General features: G+C 41.2%; 23 non-coding genes and 12 pseudogenes across 23 annotated transcripts; all 35 read right to left on the reverse strand.

Annotated features, from left to right (window-relative positions):
• Positions 1 to 82: 82 nt before the first annotated feature.
• LOC114771603 (5S ribosomal RNA) lies at positions 83 to 201 on the reverse strand. The gene has a single exon (XR_003743826.1). It is a non-coding gene; the product is annotated as a 5S ribosomal RNA (ribosomal RNA).
• A 136-nt stretch (positions 202 to 337) lies between these two features.
• On the reverse strand, positions 338 to 456 carry LOC114771664 (uncharacterized; annotated as a pseudogene).
• A 144-nt stretch (positions 457 to 600) lies between these two features.
• Positions 601 to 719, reverse strand: LOC114771639 (uncharacterized; annotated as a pseudogene).
• A 144-nt stretch (positions 720 to 863) lies between these two features.
• On the reverse strand, positions 864 to 982 carry LOC114771542 (5S ribosomal RNA). Its single transcript, XR_003743766.1, has one exon. It is a non-coding gene; the product is annotated as a 5S ribosomal RNA (ribosomal RNA).
• A 144-nt stretch (positions 983 to 1,126) lies between these two features.
• LOC114771558 (5S ribosomal RNA) lies at positions 1,127 to 1,245 on the reverse strand. Its single transcript, XR_003743781.1, has one exon. It is a non-coding gene; the product is annotated as a 5S ribosomal RNA (ribosomal RNA).
• Positions 1,246 to 1,389: 144 nt separating this feature from the next.
• LOC114771570 (5S ribosomal RNA) lies at positions 1,390 to 1,508 on the reverse strand. Its single transcript, XR_003743792.1, has one exon. It is a non-coding gene; the product is annotated as a 5S ribosomal RNA (ribosomal RNA).
• Positions 1,509 to 1,651: 143 nt separating this feature from the next.
• On the reverse strand, positions 1,652 to 1,770 carry LOC114771634 (uncharacterized; annotated as a pseudogene).
• A 142-nt stretch (positions 1,771 to 1,912) lies between these two features.
• On the reverse strand, positions 1,913 to 2,031 carry LOC114771624 (uncharacterized; annotated as a pseudogene).
• A 139-nt stretch (positions 2,032 to 2,170) lies between these two features.
• LOC114771592 (5S ribosomal RNA) lies at positions 2,171 to 2,289 on the reverse strand. The gene has a single exon (XR_003743815.1). It is a non-coding gene; the product is annotated as a 5S ribosomal RNA (ribosomal RNA).
• A 144-nt stretch (positions 2,290 to 2,433) lies between these two features.
• Positions 2,434 to 2,552, reverse strand: LOC114771543 (5S ribosomal RNA). Its single transcript, XR_003743767.1, has one exon. It is a non-coding gene; the product is annotated as a 5S ribosomal RNA (ribosomal RNA).
• Positions 2,553 to 2,696: 144 nt separating this feature from the next.
• On the reverse strand, positions 2,697 to 2,815 carry LOC114771556 (5S ribosomal RNA). Its single transcript, XR_003743779.1, has one exon. It is a non-coding gene; the product is annotated as a 5S ribosomal RNA (ribosomal RNA).
• A 144-nt stretch (positions 2,816 to 2,959) lies between these two features.
• LOC114771572 (5S ribosomal RNA) lies at positions 2,960 to 3,078 on the reverse strand. The gene has a single exon (XR_003743794.1). It is a non-coding gene; the product is annotated as a 5S ribosomal RNA (ribosomal RNA).
• Positions 3,079 to 3,222: 144 nt separating this feature from the next.
• Positions 3,223 to 3,341, reverse strand: LOC114771635 (uncharacterized; annotated as a pseudogene).
• Positions 3,342 to 3,483: 142 nt separating this feature from the next.
• On the reverse strand, positions 3,484 to 3,602 carry LOC114771631 (uncharacterized; annotated as a pseudogene).
• Positions 3,603 to 3,748: 146 nt separating this feature from the next.
• Positions 3,749 to 3,867, reverse strand: LOC114771548 (5S ribosomal RNA). The gene has a single exon (XR_003743772.1). It is a non-coding gene; the product is annotated as a 5S ribosomal RNA (ribosomal RNA).
• A 145-nt stretch (positions 3,868 to 4,012) lies between these two features.
• On the reverse strand, positions 4,013 to 4,131 carry LOC114771611 (5S ribosomal RNA). The gene has a single exon (XR_003743834.1). It is a non-coding gene; the product is annotated as a 5S ribosomal RNA (ribosomal RNA).
• Positions 4,132 to 4,274: 143 nt separating this feature from the next.
• Positions 4,275 to 4,393, reverse strand: LOC114771621 (5S ribosomal RNA). The gene has a single exon (XR_003743844.1). It is a non-coding gene; the product is annotated as a 5S ribosomal RNA (ribosomal RNA).
• Positions 4,394 to 4,537: 144 nt separating this feature from the next.
• LOC114771600 (5S ribosomal RNA) lies at positions 4,538 to 4,656 on the reverse strand. The gene has a single exon (XR_003743823.1). It is a non-coding gene; the product is annotated as a 5S ribosomal RNA (ribosomal RNA).
• Positions 4,657 to 4,800: 144 nt separating this feature from the next.
• Positions 4,801 to 4,919, reverse strand: LOC114771590 (5S ribosomal RNA). Its single transcript, XR_003743813.1, has one exon. It is a non-coding gene; the product is annotated as a 5S ribosomal RNA (ribosomal RNA).
• A 144-nt stretch (positions 4,920 to 5,063) lies between these two features.
• LOC114771545 (5S ribosomal RNA) lies at positions 5,064 to 5,182 on the reverse strand. Its single transcript, XR_003743769.1, has one exon. It is a non-coding gene; the product is annotated as a 5S ribosomal RNA (ribosomal RNA).
• A 145-nt stretch (positions 5,183 to 5,327) lies between these two features.
• LOC114771567 (5S ribosomal RNA) lies at positions 5,328 to 5,446 on the reverse strand. Its single transcript, XR_003743789.1, has one exon. It is a non-coding gene; the product is annotated as a 5S ribosomal RNA (ribosomal RNA).
• Positions 5,447 to 5,590: 144 nt separating this feature from the next.
• On the reverse strand, positions 5,591 to 5,709 carry LOC114771630 (uncharacterized; annotated as a pseudogene).
• A 142-nt stretch (positions 5,710 to 5,851) lies between these two features.
• LOC114771580 (5S ribosomal RNA) lies at positions 5,852 to 5,970 on the reverse strand. The gene has a single exon (XR_003743802.1). It is a non-coding gene; the product is annotated as a 5S ribosomal RNA (ribosomal RNA).
• Positions 5,971 to 6,113: 143 nt separating this feature from the next.
• On the reverse strand, positions 6,114 to 6,232 carry LOC114771613 (5S ribosomal RNA). Its single transcript, XR_003743836.1, has one exon. It is a non-coding gene; the product is annotated as a 5S ribosomal RNA (ribosomal RNA).
• Positions 6,233 to 6,376: 144 nt separating this feature from the next.
• Positions 6,377 to 6,495, reverse strand: LOC114771564 (5S ribosomal RNA). The gene has a single exon (XR_003743787.1). It is a non-coding gene; the product is annotated as a 5S ribosomal RNA (ribosomal RNA).
• Positions 6,496 to 6,639: 144 nt separating this feature from the next.
• Positions 6,640 to 6,758, reverse strand: LOC114771661 (uncharacterized; annotated as a pseudogene).
• Positions 6,759 to 15,697: 8,939 nt separating this feature from the next.
• LOC114771573 (5S ribosomal RNA) lies at positions 15,698 to 15,816 on the reverse strand. Its single transcript, XR_003743795.1, has one exon. It is a non-coding gene; the product is annotated as a 5S ribosomal RNA (ribosomal RNA).
• A 144-nt stretch (positions 15,817 to 15,960) lies between these two features.
• Positions 15,961 to 16,079, reverse strand: LOC114771636 (uncharacterized; annotated as a pseudogene).
• A 143-nt stretch (positions 16,080 to 16,222) lies between these two features.
• On the reverse strand, positions 16,223 to 16,341 carry LOC114771625 (uncharacterized; annotated as a pseudogene).
• A 140-nt stretch (positions 16,342 to 16,481) lies between these two features.
• LOC114771629 (uncharacterized) lies at positions 16,482 to 16,600 on the reverse strand (annotated as a pseudogene).
• Positions 16,601 to 16,744: 144 nt separating this feature from the next.
• LOC114771584 (5S ribosomal RNA) lies at positions 16,745 to 16,863 on the reverse strand. Its single transcript, XR_003743807.1, has one exon. It is a non-coding gene; the product is annotated as a 5S ribosomal RNA (ribosomal RNA).
• Positions 16,864 to 17,007: 144 nt separating this feature from the next.
• On the reverse strand, positions 17,008 to 17,125 carry LOC114771575 (5S ribosomal RNA). The gene has a single exon (XR_003743797.1). It is a non-coding gene; the product is annotated as a 5S ribosomal RNA (ribosomal RNA).
• Positions 17,126 to 17,269: 144 nt separating this feature from the next.
• Positions 17,270 to 17,388, reverse strand: LOC114771574 (5S ribosomal RNA). The gene has a single exon (XR_003743796.1). It is a non-coding gene; the product is annotated as a 5S ribosomal RNA (ribosomal RNA).
• Positions 17,389 to 17,531: 143 nt separating this feature from the next.
• LOC114771622 (uncharacterized) lies at positions 17,532 to 17,650 on the reverse strand (annotated as a pseudogene).
• A 143-nt stretch (positions 17,651 to 17,793) lies between these two features.
• Positions 17,794 to 17,912, reverse strand: LOC114771486 (5S ribosomal RNA). The gene has a single exon (XR_003743713.1). It is a non-coding gene; the product is annotated as a 5S ribosomal RNA (ribosomal RNA).
• Between the last annotated feature and the right edge of the window lie 63 nt (positions 17,913 to 17,975).

Consider the following 17,975-nt stretch of genomic DNA (forward strand, 5'->3'; position numbering starts at 1 on the left):
AAATACCTCTTAACTTACTTTAGAAAAAAACTAACAAAGCGATGCAAAAAAACTTCATTTTAAAAGGTTTTTTAACAGTTAAAGCTTACAGCACCTGGCATTCCCAGGAGGTCTCCCATCCAAGTACTAACCAGGCCCAAGCCTTCTTAGCATCCGAGATCAGACAAGACCGGGCGTTCTTGGGCTGGTATGGCCGTAAGCAATCTCTGCTTGAAAATCTTTGACTTTAAACAACCTAGGCTTGAAAATATATCACAGAGTAAAATACCTCTTAACTAACTTTAGAAAAAAACTAACAAAGCGATGCAAAAAAACTTCATTTTAAAACGTTTTTCAACAGTTAAAGCACCTGGCATCCCCAGGAGGTCTCCCATCCAAGTACTAACCAGGCCCAAGCCTTCTTAGCATCCGAGATCAGACGAGACCGGGTGTTCTTGGGCTGGTATGGCCGTAAGCAATCTCTGCTTGAAAATCTTGGACTTTAAACAACCTAGGCTTGAAAACATATCACAGAGTAAAAATACCTCTTAACTTACTTTAGAAAAAAACTAACAAAGCGATGCAAAAAAACTTCATTTTAAAAAGTTTTTCAACAGTTAAAGCTTACAGCACCTGGCATTCACAGTAGATCTCCCATCCAAGTACTAACCAGGCCCAAGCCTTCTTAGCTTTCGAGTTCAGACGAGACCGGGCGTTCTTGGGCTGATATGGCCGTAAGCAATCTCTGCTTGAAAATCTTGGACTTTAAACAACCTAGGCTTGAAAACATATCACAGAGTGAAAATACCTTTTAACTTACTTTAGAAAAAAACTAACAAAGCGATGCAAAAAAAATTCATTTAAAAAAGTTTTTCAACAGATAAAGCTTACAGCACCTGATATTCCCAGGAGGTCTCCCATCCAAGTACTAACCAGGCCCAAGCCTTCTTAGCTTCCGAGATCAGACGAGACCGGGCGTTCTTGGGCTGGTATGGCCGTAAGCAATCTCTGCTTGAAAATCTTTGACTTTAAACAACCTAGGCTTGAAAACATATTACAGAGTGAAAATACCTCTTAACTTACTTTAGAAAAAAACTAACAAAGCGATGCAAAAAAAATTCATTTTAAAAAGTTTTTCAACAGTTAAAACTTACAGCACCTGGAATTCCCAGGAGGTCTCCCATCCAAGTACTTACCAGGCCCAAGCCTTCTTAGCTTCCGAGATCAGACGAGACCGGGCGTTCTTGGGCTGGTATGGCCGTAAGCAATCTCTGCTTGAAAATCTTGGACTTTAAACAACCTAGGCTTGAAAACATATCACAGAGTGAAAATACCTCTTAACTTACTTTAGAAAAAAACTAACAAAGCGATGCAAAAAAACTTCATTTTAAAAAGTTTTTCAACAGTTAAAGCTTACAGCACCTGGCATTCCCAGGAGGTCTCCCATCCAAGTACTAACCAGGCCCAAACCTTCTTAGCTTCCGAGATCAGACGAGACCGGGCGTTCTTGGGCTGGTATGGCCGTAAGCAATCTCTGCTTGCAAATCTTGGACTTTAAACAACCTAGGCTTGAAAACATATCACAGATTAAAAATACATTTTAACTTACTTTAGAAAAAAACTAACAACGCGATGCAAAAAAACTTCATTTAAAAAGTTTTTCAACAGTTAAAGCTTACAGCACCTGGCATTCCCAGGAGGTCTCCCATCCAAGTACTAAGCAGGCCCAAGCCTTCTTAGCTTCCGAGATCAGACGATACCGGGCGATCTTGGGCTGGTATGGCCGTAAGCAATCTCTGCTTGCAAATCTTGGACTTTAAACAACCTAGGCTTGAAAACATATCACAGAGTGAAAATACCTCTTAACTTTCTTTAGAAAAACTAACAAAGCCATGCAAAAAAACTTCATTTTAAAAAGTTTTTCAACAGTTAAAGCTTACAACACCTGGTATTCCCAGGAGGTCTCCCATCCAAGTACTAACCAGGCCCAAGCTTTCTTAGCTTCCGAGATCAGATAAGACCGGGCGTTCTTGGGCTGGTATGGCAGTAAGCAATCTCTGCTTGAAAATCTTGGACTTTAAACAACCTAGGCTTGAAAACATATCGCAGAGTGAAAATACCTCTTGACTTTAGAAAAAAACTAACAAAGCGATGCAAAAAAAATTATTTTAAAAAGTTTTTCAACAGTTAAAGCTTACAGCACCTGGCATTCCCAGGAGGTCTCCCATCCAAGTACTAACCAGGCCCAAGCTTTCTTAGCTTCCGAGATCAGACGAGACCGGGCATTCTTGGGCTGGTATGGCCGTAAGCAATCTCTGCTTGAAAATCTTGGACTTTAAACAACCTAGGCTTGAAAACATATCACAGAGTGAAAATACCTTTTAACTTACTTTAGAAAAAAACTAACAAAGCGATGCAAAAAAAATTCATTTTAAAAAGTTTTTCAACAGATAAAGCTTACAGCACCTGATATTCCCAGGAGGTCTCCCATCCAAGTACTAACCAGGCCCAAGCCTTCTTAGCTTCCGAGATCAGACGAGACCGGGCGTTCTTGGGCTGGTATGGCCGTAAGCAATCTCTGCTTGAAAATCTTTGACTTTAAACAACCTAGGCTTGAAAACATATTACAGAGTGAAAATACCTCTTAACTTACTTTAGAAAAAAACTAACAAAGCGATGCAAAAAAAATTCATTTTAAAAAGTTTTTCAACAGTTAAAACTTACAGCACCTGGTATTCCCAGGAGGTCTCCCATCCAAGTACTTACCAGGCCCAAGCCTTCTTAGCTTCCGAGATCAGACGAGACCGGGCGTTCTTGGGCTGGTATGGCCGTAAGCAATCTCTGCTTGAAAATCTTGGACTTTAAACAACCTAGGCTTGAAAACATATCACAGAGTGAAAATACCTCTTAACTTACTTTAGAAAAAAACTAACAAAGCGATGCAAAAAAACTTCATTTTAAAAAGTTTTTCAACAGTTAAAGCTTACAGCACCTGGCATTCCCAGGAGGTCTCCCATCCAAGTACTAACCAGGCCCAAACCTTCTTAGCTTCCGAGATCAGACGAGACCGGGCGTTCTTGGGCTGGTATGGCCGTAAGCAATCTCTGCTTGCAAATCTTGGACTTTAAACAACCTAGGCTTGAAAACATATCACAGATTAAAAATACATTTTAACTTACTTTAGAAAAAAACTAACAAAGCGATGCAAAAAAACTTCTTTTAAAAAAGTTTTTCAACAGTTAAAGCTTACAGCACCTGGCATTCCCAGGAGGTCTCCCATCCAAGTACTAAGCAGGCCCAAGCCTTCTTAGCTTCCGAGATCAGACGATACCGGGCGATCTTGGGCTGGTATGGCCGTAAGCAATCTCTGCTTGCAAATCTTGGACTTTAAACAACCTAGGCTTAAAAACATATCACAGAGTGAAAATACCTCTTAACTTTCTTTAGAAAAACTAACAAAGCCATGCAAAAAAACTTCATTTTAAAAAGTTTTTCAACAGTTAAAGCTTACAACACCTGGTATTCCGAGGAGGTCTCCCATCCAAGTACTAACCAGGCCCAAGCCTTCTTAGCTTCCGAGATCAGACGAGAGCAGGCGTTCTTTGGCTGGTATGGCCATAAGCAATATCTGTTTGGAAATCTTGGACTTTAAACAACCTAGGCTTGAAAACATATCACTGAGTGAAAATACCTCTTGACTTACTTTAGAAAAAAACTAACAAAGCGATGCAAAAAAACTTCATTTTAAAAAAAGTTTTTCAACAGTTACAGCTTACAGCACCTGGTATTCCCAGGAGGTCTCCCATCCAAGTACTAACCAGGCCCAAGCCTTCTTAGCTTCCGAGATCATACGAGACCGGGCGTTCCTGGGCTGGTATGGCCGTAAGCAATCTCTGCTTGAAAATCTTGGACTTTAAACAACCTAGGCTTGAAAACATATCACGAAGTGAAATTACCTCTTAACTTACTTTAGAAAAAAACTAACAAAGCGATGCAAAAAAAAATCATTTTAAAAAAGTTTTTCAACAGTTAAAGCCTACAGCACCTGGCATTCCCAGGAGGTCTCCCATCCAAGTACTAACCAGGCCCAAGCCTTCTTAGCTTCCGAGATGAGACGAGACCGGGTGTTCTTGGGCTGGTATGGCCGTAAGCAATCTCTGCTTGAAAATCTTGGACTTTAAACAACCTAGGCTTGAAAACATATCACAGAGTGAAAATACCTCTTAACGTACTTTAGAAAAAAACTAACAAAGCGATGCAAAAAACTTCATTTTAAAAAGTTTTTCAACAGTTAAAGCTTACAGCACCTGGTATTCCCAGGAGGACTCCCATCCAAGTACTAACCAAGCTCAAGCCTTCTTAGCTTCCGAGGTCAGACGAGACCGGGCGTTCTTGGGCTGGTATGGCCGTAAGCAATCTCTGCTTGAAAATCTTGGACTTTAAACAACCTAGGCTTGAAAACATATCACAGAGTGAAAATACCTCTTAACTTACTTTAGAATAAAACTAACAAAGCGATGCAAAAAAACTTCATTTTAAAAAGTTTTTCAACAGTTAAAGCTTACAGCACCTGGTATTCGAAGGAGGTCTCCCATCCAAGTACTAATCAGGCCCAAGCCTTCTTAGCTTCCGAGATCAGACGAGACCGGGCGTTCTTGGGCTGGTATGGCCGTAAGAAATGTCTGCTTGAAAATCTTGGACTTTAAACAACCTAGGCTTGAAAACATATCACAGAGTGAAAATACCTCTTAACTTACTTTAGAAAAAAACTAACAAAGCGATGCAAAAAAACTTCATTTTAAAAAGTTTTTCAACAGTTAAAGCTTACAGCACCTGGTATTCCCAGGAGGTCTCCCATCCAAGTACTAACCAGGCTCAAGCCTTCTTAGCTTCCGAGATCAGACGAGACCAGGCGTTCTTGGGCTGGTATGGCCGTAAGCTAGCTCTGCTTGAAAATCTTGGACTTTAAACAACCTAGGCTTGAAAACATATCCCAGAGTGAAAATACCTCTTAACTTACTTAAGAAAAAAACTAACAAAACGATGCAAAAAAACTTCATTTTAAAAAGTTTTTCAACAGTTAAAGCTTACAGCACCTGGTATTCCCAGGAGGTCTCCCATCCAAGTACTAACCAGGCCCAAGCCTTCTTAGCTTCCGAGATCAGACGAGACCGGGCGTTCTTTGGCTGGTATGGCCATAAGCAATATCTGTTTTGAAATCTTGGACTTTAAACAATCTAGGATTGAAAACATATCACTGAGTGAAAATACCTCTTGACTTACGTTAGAAAAAAACTAACAAAGCGATGCAAAAAAACTTCATTTTAAAAAAGTTTTTCAACAGTTAAAGCTTACAGCACCTGGCATTCCCAGGAGGTCTCCCATCCAAGTACTAACCAGGCCCAAGCCTTCTTAGCTTCCGAGATCAGACGAGACCAGGCGTTCTTGGGCTGGTATGGCCGTAAGCTAGCTCTGCTTGAAAATCTTGGACTTTAAACAACCTAGGCTTGAAAACATATCCCAGAGTGAAAATACCTCTTAATTTACTTAAGAAAAAAACTAACAAAGCGATGCAAAAAAACTTCATTGTAAAAAGTTTTTATACATTTAAAGCTTACTGCACCTGGTATTCCCAGGAGGTCTCCCATCCAAGTACTAACCAGGCCCAAGCCTTCTTAGCTTCCGAGATCAGTCGAGACCAGGCGTTCTTTGGCTGGTATGGCCATAAGCAATATCTGTTTTGAAATCTTGGACTTTAAACAATCTAGGCTTGAAAACATATCATAGAGTGAAAATACCTCCTAACTTAATTTAGAAAAACTAACAAAGCGATGCAAAAAAAATTCATTTTAAAAAGTTTTTCAACAGTTAAAGCTTACAGCACCTGGCATTCCCAGGAGGTCTCCCATCCAAGTACTAACCAGACCCAAGCCTTCTTAGCTTCCGAGATCAGACGAGACCGGGCGTTCTTGGGCTGGTATGGCTGTAAGCAATCTCTGCTTGAAAATCTTGGACTTTAAAAAACCTAGGCTTGAAAACATATCACAGAGTGAAAATACCTCTTAACGTACTTTAGAAAAAAACTAACAAAGCGATGCAAAAAACTTCATTTTAAAAAGTTTTTCAACAGTTAAAGCTTACAGCACCTGGCATTCACAGGAGGTCTCCCATCCAAGTACTAACCAGACCCAAGCCTTCTTAGCTTCCGAGATCAGACGAGACCGGGCGTTCTTGGGCTAGTATGGCTGTAAGCAATCTCTGCTTGAAAATCTTGGACTTTAAAAAACCTAGGCTTGAAAACATATCACAGAGTGAAAATACCTCTTAACGTACTTTAGAAAAAAACTAACAAAGCGATGCAAAAAAAATTCATTTTAAAAAGTTTTTCAACAGTTAAAGCTTACAGCACCTGGAATTCCCAGGAGGTCTCCCATCCAAGTACTAACCAGACCCAAGCCTTCTTAGCTTCCGAGATCAGACGAGACCGGGCGTTCTTGGGCTGGTATGGCTGTAAGCAATCTCTGCTTGAAAATCTTGGACTTTAAAAAACCAAAGCTTGAAAACATATCACAGAGTGAAAATACCTCTTAACTTACTTTAGAAAAAAACTAACAAAGCGATGCAAAAAAACTTCATTTTAAAAGGTTTTTTAACAGTTAAAGCTTACAGCACATGGCATTCCCAGGAGGTCTCCCATCCAAGTACTAACCAGGCCCAAGCCTTCTTAGCTTCCGAGATCAGACGAGACCGGGCGTTCTTGGGCTGGTTTATCTGTCAGCATAACATTTACTAAACAAAGAGAAGAAAGACACAAAGCATTTGAGTCCGTTTTACTTGCAAGGAGAGCGAATGGAAGTCACGCCTTACAACAGGCTTCCAAAAGCTCTGGCGTCCTTCATCGCATCTCCTTCTTTTATTTGGTAGGTTCATTAGGGTTCACATAAAATCACACCATATTAGTTAATAATTGTGTATTACACGTAGTCTTATGAATTGATCTTTGGTCGAGTCATGGTGACATGGTGACATGTTCATCTTCGTCTGTAGATTCTTCAGGTGATTGGACTCTGGTTCATCATGGTCTGCTTGTTGTTGGTCCTCAGGTCGCGGTCATGCAGTCCTGCAAACTTAAAACCTTTGCTTTGAGGTTTGTTAATGATTAAGAGTTGTCAGTAATATTCCAAGGATTAATACATATTCGTGCTTAAAGGATATGAATAAAAGAAGTAATTACATGATAACATATATACATTTTTCCAACATTTCCCTCCTGTTTATCATGTTATTTACTCTTTTGTTAGCTTCCCTAATAATCTCTTCCTTTAGGATTTTCAACTATTAGTTCATACAATGAGAAATACATTTACACACAAAAGGTCAGTCGTCTTTTTCTTGTAGAGGACTCTCTTGAAAAAGTTGAGTTAGCTTGAAGTCACTAAAATCATAGCTCCCGTAAAATTCTTCATTTTCCAAAAGTGGGTACGCCTGTGTAGGCTCAACATCCCTTGGTGATAAGGCGGTAGTGATGAGACGGTTCACAAGACTGCGTAGACAGGGAATACAACAACATCCACACAATGTCAAAATTGCTGCAAATACAGCCATTGAAACTAAAACAGATTGAACTAGAGCTCTGTATTTCCCAAATACTTTCATCCAGGAATCCCACATGGTCGTTTCCACTCCCGAATGCTCCTTCATCTTCCGGTTGAGGGTGCGTAGGCCGTCAATGGCCATTGTCAGACTGCCTCCTGCAGCTGTGTTGTTTGGTATGAAAGAACAACATTGCTCTCCAAACATGCCACAAACCCCATTTTTTTTTTCCGCTAGGAGCATATCAAGTGCAATCCTGTTCTGAAAAGTCATGAGGCAGGTAGTAGATAATTGCTCATGCACGGCCTCAAAACCGTCTTGTGTCCAATTACCTAATTTCTGTACATTGTAATGGATGTAATTGATTCTGTCCACATTCTTGTTAATCGTACACCACCAACACAAGGCTGATTCAAATCCTGCTGCTACTTGATTTGCCAACTTATATTCATCAGGAACCCCCCTGGGAACCCCAATTGCGTCTATGTACGTTGGGTCAGTTAACTTCTCCCAGGGTGCAAGAGATCGCTTTGTTCTGTGCCAATCTGCAGGTACCAAGCTATCCAATTTCGTTAAAAGGTCACTTATAGTGGTTGGAAATATTGAGACAGGTAGTAAAAGGGTTACTAATGCACACAGTCCTTTGGTGTCTGAGGGCAATCGATCGTATAACTTATTTTCCCCACACCACCACCATATGTCACTTCGAGATTGTGGGGTAAAGATAGGCCCAACAGGTATTATTGTAAGACACCAATCTCTTGGTGTCCCTTATGGTTAAGGACAGTAATTGGTATTGTGGCCACCGAAACAGTATTAGCTCTTACACACACTGTTGGTATAGTACGAAGGTGTAATGCTTCTATCCCGTTGCCAGTATCATTGCATCGGTCGGAGTCAAATATGTGTCTGGACGTTCCTTTTGGTGCAGCTCTCGCCCTCCTGGGTATAGCCCCCTGTTGTTTCTCTATACCTTTTTTCTTCGCCTTTTTTCCACATTACCACCCATACTGTTGCTATGAACATTACACAAAGTATTATCAAGCCCGTTCTTTGACATGGTTTATAGCCCTTATAATTCATTTCTGCCAACCTTTTCCCCTTACTGCCTCTTCTAGGATTGGTGTCTGTAAAGTGTTCTTCACTGACTTTCGGGTCTACCCAGATTCTATACGTCTGAGTCCACCCTATTATCAGACTTTTGCTCACCTTTCCCGTCGGCAGGGTTTGCAGAAATGACCTTTTTACAATGTGACTGATGTATCCAAGTACCCCTCTCTGTTATTTTAACAGCCGTCGGTGTCGTCAGGATCACTTGGTAGGGCCCTTCCCACTTCGGTGAGTGCCAATGCTTCCGTTTTATGCTCTTTACTAGCACCCAGTCTCCGGGCTCCACCTGTAGGGGTTCCTGCTGAGAAATAGGGAGTTTGTCATCAGGAGTACTTTGTTTCTGTGTTTCTAACATTTTTCTCATGTAGTCCGCTAGTGTCATGTCTTCCTCTGTTTCCCATTGGTTTTGAAAGTAAGGTAATCTATATGGTCTTCCAAACAGGGTTTCATAAGGGGTTAAACCAGTTGTGCTAGTAATATTGATGTATAGTTTTACTAACTCTAAACATTGTGTCCATGGTCGATGTGTTTCTTCCATACACTTTTTTAGTCTATTTTTTATAGTTCCATTCATTCGTTCCACTAATCCTGCACTCTGTGGATGATAACTACAGTGATTTTTCAAATTAATGTGAAACATTTTTCCTATATTAGTTACCATCTGATTTACAAAATGAGTCCCGTTATCGCTGTATATTTTTTCAGGTATTCCATAGCGTGGAATAATATCTTTACATAAGGCTTTTGCTACTGTCAATGCATCTGGATGTTTGGTTGGAAATAGTTCTATCCATTTAGAGAATGCATCTATAATGACTAAACAGTATTCCTTTCCTTCACTTTTACTGAGTTGGATAAAATCCATGTGTATTGTTTGGAATGGGTATTGTGGTTTCGGAAACTGCCCACGTTTTGGTCTTAAATTACCTTGCGCTGTTATGTTTTGCACATATCAAACATGCTCTACAAAAGTTTTTTGAATATAGGTTAAACCCATATGTGGTGAAATTTTTTTGTACCAGTCCTACCATCCCTCCTGTTGAGACATGTGATTGCCCATGGCTCAATATTGCAGCCCATTTATACATATTCTTTGGTAGGATTGGTTTCCCCCGGGGTCACACATAAATTTTGTTTTGTTTTGTAGCCCCATGCTTTATCCTATGTGTCTATCTCATGTGTTGTGCTTTGTTGTTGCATGTCAATGAGAATGTCAGAAGTTATCAATTGGTCTTGGTCTGTAAACAAAACTTGTATACTTTGTTCAGCAGCTTGTTTCGCTATGCGGTCAGCGAAGGCATTACCGAGTGAAATTGTGTCTTTGGAATTTGTGTGTGCTGCACATTTACATACAGCTAATGTAGCAGGTAGATGGACAGCTTTTAACAATTCTTTTAGTAATTGAGCGTGAGTCACTGGTTTCCCAGTAGATGTGACCATTCCTCGGTTATGCCAATACTGAGCAAATGTGTGAACTGTAGCAAATGCATATTGACTGTCAGTATAAATGGTGACATCTTTCCCTTTCATTAATTTACATGCCTCAGTCAGAGCGACAATCTCGGCAGCTTGTGCTGAAAAAGTTGATGGCAAGTGTCCAGCTTTAAGTACGGTGTCTATTGTTACTACAGCATAACCCGTTAGTGTTTTACCCAAATCATTTTTCCTTGAAGAGCCATCAACGAACACTACCTCTCCCTGAGACAAAGGTTGGTCGCTTAAATCTAACCTAGATTTAGCTGTGTGTTCTGCTAGTGCTTGGCAGTCGTGTTGCTCTCCATCATCAGGTAAGGGTAGCAATGTGGCTGGGTTCAATGTGGTGCATCGTTCGATGGTGAGGTGTGGCTGTGACAGCAGCGTGGCCATGCAGGAGAGGTGCCTTGCAGGTGATAAAAAGATCATGTTAGTTTGCAGTAGTAAAGCCGCTACTGCGTGTGGGACCTTAAGGGTCAATGGGTGGAATAGAACTATTCCGGCACTCACTTCTACTGCCATTGACGCTGCTATCACCGCTCTCACACAATGTGGTAATGCGCAAGCTACATTATCTAATTTGGAAGAAAAATAAGCTATTGGTCTCAATTTATCTCCATGTTGTTGACTTAAAACAGAAGTCATGTAGTTGTCTTTGCAGTCCACCATCTGTATAAACGGTTTACTATAATTTGGCAAGGCTAAAGCTAAACTGGAGGTCAGTGCTTGTTTAATATCACAAAAAGCTTTCTCTGCATCTGACGTCCAGTTCAGTGGTGATGTCATTTTTAGGTCTTCAGAGTAAATTAAAGCTGTGAGTGGGGAAGTAATTTCCGCGTAGTTTGGAACCCAACTTCTACAATAATTGGTCAAGCCTAAGAATGACATCATTTGTTTCTTAGTAATTGGTTTTGGCGCCTGTAGGACTGCTGTTTTCCGTTCTTCTAGAATAGTTCTGCCACCTGCACTAAGGTGGTGGCCTAGATATTTGACCTGTGGTTTCCATAATTGTAGTTTGTTTTTACTGACTTTGTGCCCCTCCTGAGCTAGGTGTTTAAAAAGGGCCACAGTGTCTTCTTTGCATATTTCTAGACTCGGAGAAGCCACTAATATATCGTCAACATAGAGTAGTATTTGACTTCCCCCAGGTGGTTGAAATTTGGACATGCTAGCATGCATGGCTTGTGAATATATAGTAGGGCTTTCGCAGTAGCCCTGGGGAAGTCTAGTATAGGTGTATCGTTTCCCCCTGAATGTGAAAGCAAACCAAAATTGGCTGTCTTTGTCAATGGGAATGGAGAAAAAGGCATTACTAATGTCAACCACAGTAAATATTTGTGCATCTGATCTTAAAGAATTCAGCAATGTGTGTGGGTCAGGAACACATGGAGCCCGTTGTGTTACTGCAGCATTTACTGCCTGCAGATCCTGTACCATCCTCCATCCCGTTGAAGGAGCTTGCTTTTTCACTGGGAATATTGGTGTGTTGCAGGGGGAATCGTCACATTCTATAATAACCCCTGCTCGTTGTAAATCATGTATTACTGGTGTTATGCCTTCTAGTGCATCAGGTTTAAGTGGATATTGTCGTATGCAGGGTCGATATTCTGTTTTGGGTCTGATTTGTACTGGCAATATTCCTTTTATCAGTCCAACATCAGACGGTCCTTGTGACCACAATGATTGAGGTACTTGAGCTAGTTGTGATTCATCTTCTTCAGTTAGTAGAAGATGTCACTGGTGTCCGGAGTCTATACGTACTCCAGCCTTGGTCTGTATTGTCCAATACAGCCATTTCCTGGTCAAGCCTGTGTGAGCGCTATATTCCAATTGGTCGCCTATGTCTGTCCAATCCGTTGCACTGTCACCTTCTTGAACTATGTTACCCAACGACTTCCAACCCCTCTCCTTGTTTTTATACAATGAGATGTGAGGTGGGTACCATCCCCGGAGCATGGCTCTGAGTGGGGTGGGTAAGGTGACCTCTGCCACCACGTTACCTTGCCCGTCCGAGTAAACGCAAGAAATTGTTATGGTTGTTGGGGTGAGTTGTGACAGTTTCTTTTCATATGTTGGATCAGGCCCAGGAGTGTTTTTGTACCACATGGTGACGTGTAGTTCATCAGAGGGCATGGGTTCCACATCTGTCATGATTGGTTGACAGTGTCCCACTTGTCCTCCTACCTTTAGCAATTCAGTTCCCACCTTATGAGGTTCTTGGTCAGATATGTCGAGTGTGTAGTAAAAATTTGGAATGCGTCTTCTTCTAGGGGGAAAAGGTCACCCCGTTGTAAGTTCGGCTCTGCGTTTGATGACCAGTCTCCCCTCAGGAGTGGAGACGAGCGCCAAACCTAGATTGAGTAAGCCATCTCTTCCCAACAAATTAACAGGACATTCTGGCATAAAAAGGATGGACATTTTGCATGATATACCTTTAGGATCTCTTACCCAAACTGGTTTAGAAGCAGTGACTACAGTTTTACCCCCATTAGCTGATCGTACAATTACTACCTCATCACTTAGTTCACTATAGGGTATGTGTTCCTTACATGTAGTTCTGCATGCTCCAGAGTCACAGAGGAATGTGATTTCTTTCCCATTTACCATTAAGACTATTTCTAGTCTTTCTTGATTTAAAGAAAAAATTTCTTCCAAATTTAAATCCACATGAGTTTCATCCTCTGTGGACTTTGGACCATGCAGTTTCTGTTCCAGTCATGCTGTGTTATCTTTTGGCCCTGAACGACAGTCTTTGGCAATATGCCCAGGCTTCCCGCAAGACCAGCAGCCTGCTCCCCATTGGTTACGTGGTGTCCACCCTCGTCCCTGGATACCTCCTCTCCTTCCTACTCTGCCCTTTTGGAAGTGTCCTCTCTGTCTCCCTCTACCTCGGCTGTCCTGGTAAAATGTTTCCGCGTCAGTCCCGATACTTCCCCAAAAGGTGTCCGGTTTCTTTGTAAGTTTATCTTTTACTTTTTTAGTTCTTATTAATTTGTCGATGTGAACGGCGTGATCAATGTACTCATCCAAGCTCCTAGTGGGCATTCCTATCATATGTTTATCTACCCAACTGCGCACACAGTCTTTTGATCCATTATGCAAAGCATTTTTTAATTGCTGATGGTACACCCCCCCATCAGCCCCGTCATCTCTAAGACCGCTATGCAGTTTAAAAACAGCTTCCATTCTTAGTTTATAATCCTCAAACTTCTCATTCTCCTCTTGTTTAACTCTCCCAATTTCAGTGTAATTTGCTCTCTTTCTGTACCTTTCCCGTATTCTTCCCAATAAGTCATTTGTTTTATTTCTCAATTCTGTGTCATCGTGTTTTAGAAGGTCTCCTGTAACCCTTAAAGGAGACCAGTTACCTTTTACATGGTGCCAATCGTGTCCCATTGCTTGCATATATATCTGCTGTACCTCTCTCCCATTTAAGTGATAAGAATGTCTTATTCCTTCCATATCTTCTTCGAATTTTTGCATATCCTCCTTATAGGAAGTGACGCCCTCCACCACTCTTTTTATATCGTCCTGCGTCCAGGTCCGATATACCAAGAGGGTTGTAGACTGTTCACCTGAGTCCACATTAGGGTTGGCCACCTCTATAAGGGGATATTGATTTGCTTCAGTTACTGCCAATTTTTGCGGTTCGGAGGAATTGTCAAACACTTCACCCCATTTTTTAGACCAATTTTGTACTTTCCCCCGAGATCTAGTATTTGGTGTGGGAGTGCTACCGTTAGGGTCATAAGCAGGGGGATTTTCCAATTTGTCTAAATTAGGATATATATGTGGGATTGCAGGAGCAGAGGGAAGGTGCGGCAAATTCATCGCCCCTTCTGCTTCTGCTCCTTCTTTATAAGCTTCGCTCACCCCTCCCTTACGGCTCCCTCTGATTACTGACTCATCGTCCTCCGTGCGATGAAACAGAATGGTGTTATCAGTTTTTTCAACAGTGAATCCCCCCTCCTTCTTGCTCTTTGCTCCAGCCTGCCTGCCTTTTTTCTCTCCCTCTTCTCTTTTCCCAGCTATTTTAATCCAATGCATTAAAGTTTCAACCCCTTCTTTCTTCATTTGCTTTTCCTTATTCTTACATCCCAGTTTAATGGCTCCCAGTAACTCTATTAAACTTTTTACCCCAGTTGCCCGTCGAATTTATATTTCGTTATCCATTTATTTAACGGTTCGACGTAAGCCTTATTTACTTGCTCTACATACTTCCAGTCCTTACATTTTAGTTTCTCTTTTGGTTCAGGTTTACTGGACCCCTTACCCATTTTTAAGTAAAATTTCGACCAGTGTGCTCGTTGTACCTAGGGTAACCTAAGACACTGGTAACTGATCACAGGACAGTGTATAAAAATTCCTCTCGTGGTGTTTTCCACTTCGACCCCAAATGCTTTGGGGTGGGAAAAACCTTGCGTTTGCTTCCACGAGAGGCCACTGTTTACCCCCTGTGAGTTTTATATGGAGTGTCAATCAAGTGACTTTCACTCCCTCTCATTCACACATTCACACCTGCGCGCACGCTCATACACCTGTATGAGTATTATTGAACGTTCTTTTTACAAGCAGAGGAGTCCGCTTCCCCACAGAATTTAACTGCCACCCGGCAGAGGAGTCTGCACCTCCCCACGGAACTTAAAAACTGCCCTTTTACCTGCCAGAGTCTAGAATACCCAGGGTTTTGCTTAAGTAACCTCTTGTTACCCCAGTTACCTCTTGTAACTTCTTATTATGTAACCTCTTGTTACCAAATCATTCATACCATTTTAAATAAGAGTCAACTTACCCCGTGTCTTCTCTCAATTTCAGGATCCCGTTCAACCTACGGATCCCAGCCGACAGTCGGTTTCTCCCAGTCCCAAAAAGGGTCTTTCTGACCGTGGCCACGGTTTTCCTGGTGATTTTCCGCTCCGTCTGCTGGTGATCTTTCGGTATCTTGGGATCCGGCTCGAAGGACCAATTAAATGTTAGGTTTATCTGTCAGTATAACATTTACTAAACAAAGAGAAGAAAGACACAAAGCATTTGAGTCCGTTTTACTTGCAAGGAGAGCGAATGGAAGTCACGCCTTACAACAGGCTTCCAAAAGCTCTGGCGTCCTTCATCGCATCTCCTTCTTTTATTTGGTAGGTTCATTAGGGTTCACATAAAATCACACCATATTAGTTAATAATTGTGTATTACACGTAGTCTTATGCATTGATCTTTGGTCGAGTCATGGTGACATGGTGACATGTTCATCTTCGTCTGTAGATTCTTCAGGTGATTGGACTCTGGTTCATCATGGTCTGCTTGTTGTTGGTCCTCAGGTCGCGGTCATGCAGTCCTGCAAACTTAAAACCTTTGCTCTGAGATTTGCTAATGATTAAGAGTTGTCAGTAATATTCCAAGGATTAATATATTCGTGCTTAAAGGATATGAATAAAATAAGTAATTACATGATAACATATATACATTTATCAAAACACTTACTTTAGAAAAAAACTAACAAAGCGATGCAAAAAAACTTCATTTTAAAAAGTTTTTCAACAGTTAAAGCTTACAGCACCTGGCATTCCCAGGAGGTCTCCCATCCAAGTACTAACCAGGCCCAAACCTTCTTAGCTTCCGAGATCAGACGAGACCGGGCGTTCTTGGGCTGGTATGGCCGTAAGCAATCTCTGCTTGCAAATCTTGGACTTTAAACAACCTAGGCGTGAAAACATATCACAGATTAAAAATACATTTTAACTTACTTTAGAAAAAAACTAACAAAGCGATGCAAAAAAACTTCATTTAAAAAAGTTTTTCAACAGTTAAAGCTTACAGCACCTGGCATTCCCAGGAGGTCTCCCATCCAAGTACTAAGCAGGCCCAAGCCTTCTTAGCTTCCGAGATCAGACGATACCGGGCGATCTTGGGCTGGTATGGCCGTAAGCAATCTCTGCTTGCAAATCTTGGACTTTAAACAACCTAGGCTTGAAAACATATCACAGAGTGAAAATACCTCTTAACTTACTTTAGAAAAAACTAACAAAGCCATGCAAAAAAACTTCATTTTAAAAAGTTTTTCAACAGTTAAAGCTTACAACACCTGGTATTCCCAGGAGGTCTCCCATCCAAGTACTAACCAGGCCCAAGCTTTCTTAGCTTCCGAGATCAGATAAGACCGGGCGTTCTTGGGCTGGTATGGCAGTAAGCAATCTCTGCTTGAAAATCTTGGACTTTAAACAACCTAGGCTTGAAAACATATCGCAGAGTGAAAATACCTCTTGACTTTAGAAAAAAACTAACAAAGCGATGCCAAAAAAATTAATTTTAAAAAGTTTTTCAACAGTTAAAGCTTACACCACCTGGCATTCCCAGGAGGTCTCCCATCCAAGTACTAACCAGGCCCAAGCTTTCTTAGCTTCCGAGATCAGACGAGACCGGGCATTCTTGGGCTGGTATGGCCGTAAGCAATCTCTGCTTGAAAATCTTGGACTTTAAACAACCTAGGCTTGAAAACATATCACAGAGTGAAAATACCTTTTAACTTACTTTAGAAAAAAACTAACAAAAAGATGCAAAAAAAATTCATTTTAAGAAGTTTTTCAACAGATAAAGCTTACAGCACCTGATATTCCCAGGAGGTCTCCCATCCAAGTACTAACCAGGCCCAAGCCTTCTTAGCTTCTGAGATCAGACGAGACCGGGCGTTCTTGGGCTGGTATGGCCGTAAGCAATCTCTGCTTGAAAATCTTGGACTTTAAACAACCTAGGCTTGAAAACATATTACAGAGTGAAAATACCTCTTAACTTACTTTAGAAAAAAACTAACAAAGCGATGCAAAAAAAATTCATTTTAAAAAGTTTTTCAACAGTTAAAGCTTACAGCACCTGGTATTCCCAGGAGGTCTCCCATCCAAGTACTACCAGGCCCAAGCCTTCTTAGCTTCCGAGATCAGACGAGACCGGGCGTTCTTGGGCTGGTATGGCCGTAAGCAATCTCTGCTTGAAAATCTTGGACTTTAAACAACCTAGGCTTGAAAACATATCACAGAGTGAAAATACCTCTTAACTTACTTTAGAAAAAAACTAACAAAGCGATGCAAAAAAACTTCATTTTAAAAAGTTTTTCAACAGTTAAAGCTTACAGCACCTGGCATTCCCAGGAGGTCTCCCATCCAAGTACTAACCAGGCCCAAACCTTCTTAGCTTCCGAGATCAGACGAGACCGGGCGTTCTTGGGCTGGTATGGCCGTAAGCAATCTCTGCTTGCAAATCTTGGACTTTAAACAACCTAGGCTTGAAAACATATCACAGATTAAAAATACATTTTAACTTACTTTAGAAAAAAACTAACAAAGCGATGCAAAAAAACTTCATTTAAAAAGTTTTTCAACAGTTAAAGCTTACAGCACCTGGCATTCCCAGGAGGTCTCCCATCCAAGTACTAACCAGGCCCAAGCTTTCTTAGCTTCCGAGATCAGATAAGACCGGGCGTTCTTGGGCTGGTATGGCAGTAAGCAATCTCTGCTTGAAAATCTTGGACTTTAAACAACCTAGGCTTGAAAACATATCACAGAGTGAAAATACCTCTTAACTTACTTTAGAAAAAAACTAACAAAGCGATGCAAAAAAACTTCATTTTAAAAGTTTTTCAACAGTTAAAGCTTACAGCACCTGGCATTCCCAGGAGGTCTCCCATCCAAGTACTAACCAGGCCCAAGCCTTCTTAGCTTCCGAGATCAGACGAGACCGGGCGTTCTTGGGCTGGTATGGCCGTAAGCAATCTCTGCACTAAAATCTTGGACTTTAAACAACCTAGGCTTGAAAACATATCACAGAGTGAA

The sequence above is a fragment of the Denticeps clupeoides genome, unplaced genomic scaffold (assembly GCF_900700375.1).
Source record: "Denticeps clupeoides unplaced genomic scaffold, fDenClu1.1, whole genome shotgun sequence".
Lineage (NCBI taxonomy): Eukaryota > Metazoa > Chordata > Actinopteri > Clupeiformes > Denticipitidae > Denticeps > Denticeps clupeoides.